This window comes from Mustelus asterias, unplaced genomic scaffold (assembly GCF_964213995.1).
Source record: "Mustelus asterias unplaced genomic scaffold, sMusAst1.hap1.1 HAP1_SCAFFOLD_3356, whole genome shotgun sequence".
In the NCBI taxonomy this organism is placed as follows: Eukaryota; Metazoa; Chordata; class Chondrichthyes; order Carcharhiniformes; family Triakidae; genus Mustelus; species Mustelus asterias.
The window spans coordinates 12,501-17,412 of record NW_027593301.1 but is presented as its reverse complement, the minus strand read 5'-3'; positions in this window follow the sequence as shown (position 1 = coordinate 17,412).

The window sequence follows — 4,912 nt, the reverse complement described above, 5'->3', positions numbered from 1 at the left end:
CCTCGATGTTGCGCCGACCAGTGGAACCAATCTAAATCCCCTCTAATTTCACTTTTCCAATAACATCCATATGTTTATCCAATGACCATTTGAATGCTCTTAATGTTGACGAGTCCACTACTGCTGCAGGCAGGGCATTCCTCACCCTTACTACTCTCTGAGTAAAGAACCTACCTCTAACATCTGTGAAAACAGAGGGAGAGAAAACAGAGAGAGAAAACAGAGAGAGAGAGAAAACAGAGAGAGAGAGAGAAAACAGAGAGAGAGAGAAAACAGAGAGAGAGAAAACGGAGAGAGAGAGAAAACAGAGAGAGAGCGAAAACAGAGAGAGAGCGAAAACAGAGAGAGAGCGAAAACAGAGAGAGAGCGAAAACAGAGAGAGAAAACAGAGAGAGAGGGAGAACAGAGAGAGAGCGAAAACAGGGAGAGAGAGAAAACAGAGAGAGAGCAAAAACGGAGAGAGAGAGAAAACAGAGAGAGAGACACGGGCGGCACGGTAGCACAGTGGTTAGCACTGCTGCTTCACAGCTCCAGGGACCTGGGTTCGATTCCCGGCTTGGGTCACTGTCTGTGTGGAGTTTGTACATTCTCCTCGTGTCTGTGTGGGTTTCATCCGGGTGCTCCGGTTTCCTCCCACGGTCCAAAGATGTGTGGGTTAGGTTGATTGGACATGCTCAAAAAATTGCCCTTAGTGTCCTGGGATGCGTAGGTGAGAGGGATTAGTGGGTAGATATGGCGTTAGGGCCTGGGTGGGATTGTGGTCGGTGCAGACTCGATGGGCCGAATGGCCTCTTTCTGTGCTGTAGGGATTCGAAGCTTCTGAGCGAAAAGAGAGAGAGAGCGAAAACAGAGAGAGAGAAAAAACAGAGAGAGAGCGAAAACAGTGAGAGAGAGAGCGAAAACAGAGAGAGAGAGAGCGAAAACAGAGAGAGAGAGCGAAAACAGAGAGAGAGAGAGCGAAAACAGAGAGGGAGAGAGCGAAAACAGAGAGAGAGAGAGCGAAAACAGAGAGAGAGAGAGCGAAAACAGAGAGAGAGAGAGCGAAAACAGAGAGAAAGCAGGGAGAGTGCAAAAACAGGGAGGAAGCGAAAATCGAGACAGAGAAAACAGAGAGTGAGTGAAAACAGAGACAGAGAGAAAACAGAGAGTGAGTGAAAACAGAGGGAGAGCGAAAACAGCGAGAGAGAAAACAGAGAGAGAGAGAGAAAACAGAGAGAGAAGGAGAACAGAGAGAGAGCGAAAACAGAGAGAGAGAGAGAAAACAGAGAGAGATGGAGAACAGAGAGAGAGCGAAAACAGAGAGAGAGCGGAAACAGAGAGAGAGCGGAAACAGAGAGAGAGCGGAAACAGAGAGAGAGCGGAAACAGAGAGAGAGCGGAAACAGAGAGAGAGCGGAAACAGAGAGAGAGCGGAAACAGAGAGAGAGCGGAAACAGAGAGAGAGCGGAAACAGAGAGAGAGCGGAAACAGAGAGAGAGCGGAAACAGAGAGAGAGCGGAAACAGAGAGAGAGCGGAAACAGAGAGAGAGCGGAAACAGAGAGAGAGCGGAAACAGAGAGAGAGCGGAAACAGAGAGAGAGCGGAAACAGAGAGAGAGCGGAAACAGAGAGAGAGCGGAAACAGAGAGAGAGCGGAAACAGAGAGAGAGCGGAAACAGAGAGAGAGCGGAAACAGAGAGAGAGCGGAAACAGAGAGAGAGCGGAAACAGAGAGAGAGCGGAAACAGAGAGAGAGCGGAAACAGAGAGAGAGCGGAAACAGAGAGAGAGCGGAAACAGAGAGAGAGCGGAAACAGAGAGAGAGCGGAAACAGAGAGAGAGCGGAAACAGAGAGAGAGCGGAAACAGAGAGAGAGCGGAAACAGAGAGAGAGCGGAAACAGAGAGAGAGCGGAAACAGAGAGAGAGCGGAAACAGAGAGAGAGCGGAAACAGAGAGAGAGCGGAAACAGAGAGAGAGCGGAAACAGAGAGAGAGCGGAAACAGAGAGAGAGCGGAAACAGAGAGAGAGCGGAAACAGAGAGAGGGAGAAAACTGAGAGACAGAAAACAAAGAGAGACAGAAAACAAAGAGAGAGCGGAAACAGAGAGAGAGCGAAAACACAGAGAGGGAGAAAACAGAGAGAGAAAACTGAGAGACAGAAAACAGAGAGAGAGAGAGAAAACTGAGAGACAGAAAACAGAGAGAGAGCGAAAACGGAGAGGGAGCGAAAACAGAGAGAGAGCGAAAACAGAGAGAGAGCGAAAACAGAGAGAGAGCGAAAACAGAGAGAGAGCGAAAACAGAGAGAGAGCGAAAACAGAGAGAGAGCGAAAACAGAGAGAGAGCAAAAACAGAGAGAGAGCAAAAACAGAGAGAGAGCAAAAACAGAGAGAGAGCAAAAACAGAGAGAGAGCAAAAACAGAGAGAGAGGGAAAACAGAGAGAGAGGGAAAACAGAGAGAGAGCAAAAACAGCGAGAGAGAGAAAACAGAGAGAGAAAACAGAGAGAGTGCGAAAACAGAGAGAGAGAGAAAACAGAGAGACAGCGAAAACAGAGAGAGAGCAAAAACAGAGAGAGAGCAAAAACAGAGAGAGAGCAAAAACAGAGAGAGAGCGAAAACAGAGAGAGAGCGAAAACAGAGAGAGAGCAAAAACAGAGAGAGCGAAAACAGAGAGAGAGTGAAAACAGAGAGAGAGCGAAAACAGAGAGAGCGAGCAAAAACAGAGAGAGCGAAAACAGAGAGAGAGCGAAAACAGAGAGAGAGCGAAAACAGAGAGAGAGCGAAAACAGAGAGAGAGCGAAAACAGAGAGAGAGCGAAAACAGAGAGAGAGCGAAAACAGAGAGAGAGCGAAAACAGAGAGAGAGCGAAAACAGAGAGAGAGCGAAAACAGAGAGAGAGCGAAAACAGAGAGAGAGCGAAAACAGAGAGGGAGCGAAAACAGAGAGAGAGCGAAAACAGAGAGAGAGCAAAAACAGAGAGAGAGCAAAAACAGAGAGAGAGCAAAAACAGAGAGAGAGCAAAAACAGAGAGAGAGCAAAAACAGAGAGAGAGAAAACAGAGAGAGAGAAAACAGAGAGAGAGAAAACAGAGATAGAGAAAACAGAGAGAGAGAGAGAAAACAGAGAGAGAGAAAACAGAGAGAGAGAAAACAGAGAGAGAGAGAAAACAGAGAGAGAGAGAAAACAGAGAGAGAGCGGAAACAGAGAGAGAGCGGAAACAGAGAGAGAGAGAAAACAGAGAGAGCAAAAACAGAGAGAGAGGGAAAACAGAGAGAGAGCAAAAACAGCGAGAGAGAGAAAACAGAGAGAGAAATCAGAGAGAGAGCGAAAACAGAGAGAGAGAGAAAACAGAGAGAGAGAGAAAACAGAGAGAGAGAGAAAACAGCGAGAGAGCGAAAACAGCGAGAGAGCGAAAACAGAGAGAGAGAGAAAACAGAGAGAGAGAGAAAACAGCGAGAGAGAGAAAACAGCGAGAGAGAGAAAACAGCGAGAGAGAGAAAACAGCGAGAGAGAGAAAACAGCGAGAGAGAGAAAACAGCGAGAGAGAGAAAACAGCGAGAGAGAGAAAACAGCGAGAGAGAGAAAACAGCGAGAGAGAAAACAGCGAGAGAGAAAACAGAGAGAGAGCGAAAACACAGAGAGGGAGAAAACAGAGAGAGAAAACTGAGAGACAGAAAACAGAGAGAGAGAGAGAAAACTGAGAGACAGAAAACAGAGAGAGAGCGAAAACGGAGAGGGAGCGAAAACAGAGAGAGAGCGAAAACAGAGAGAGAGCGAAAACAGAGAGAGAGCAAAAATAGAGAGAGAGCGAAAACAGAGAGAGAGCGAAAACAGAGAGAGAGCGAAAACAGTGAGAGAGCGAAAACAGAGAGAGAGCGAAAACAGAGAGAGAGCGAAAACAGAGAGAGAGCAAAAACAGAGAGAGCAAAAACAGAGAGAGAGCAAAAACAGAGAGAGAGCAAAAACAGAGAGAGAGCGAAAACAGAGAGAGAGAGAAAACAGAGAGAGAGAGAAAACAGCGAGAGAGCGAAAACAGCGAGAGAGCGAAAACAGAGAGAGAGCGAAAACAGCGAGAGAGAGAAAACAGCGAGAGAGAGAAAACAGCGAGAGAGAGAAAACAGCGAGAGAGAGAAAACAGCGAGAGAGAGAAAACAGCGAGAGAGAAAACAGCGAGAGAGAAAACAGAGAGAGAGAGAAAACAGAGAGAGAGAGAAAACAGAGAGAGAGAGAAAACAGAGAGAGAGAGAAAACAGAGAGAGAGAGAAAACAGAGAGAGAGCGAAAACAGAGAGAGAGCGAAAACAGAGAGAGAGCGAAAACAGAGAGAGAGAGAAAACAGAGAGAGAGCGAAAACAGAGAGAGAGAAAACAGAGAGAGAGAGAGAGCGAAAACAGAGAGAGAGCGAAAACAGAGAGAGAGCGAAAACAGAGAGAGAGCGAAAACAGAGAGAGAGCAAAAACAGAGAGAGAGCAAAAACAGAGAGAGAGCAAAAACAGAGAGAGAGCAAAAACAGAGAGAGCAAAAACAGAGAGAGAGCGAAAACAGAGAGAGAGCGAAAACAGAGAGAGAGCGATAACAGAGAGAGAGCGAAAACAGAGAGAGAGCGAAAACAGAGAGAGAGCGAAAACAGAGAGAGAGAAAACAGAGAGAGAGGGAAAACAGAGAGAGAGAGAAAACAGAGAGAGAGCGAAAACAGAGAGAGAGAAAACATAGAGAGAGAGAGAGAGCGAAAACAGAGAGAGAGCGAAAACAGAGAGAGAGCGAAAACAGAGAGAGAGGGAAAACAGAGAGAGAGGGAAAACAGAGAGAGAGCGAAAACAGAGAGAGAGCGAAAACAGTGAGAGCGAAAACAGAGAGAGGGAGAAAACAGTGAGAGCGAAAACAGAGAGAGAGCGAAAACAGTGAGAGCGAAAACAGAGAGAGAGCGAAAACAGAGAG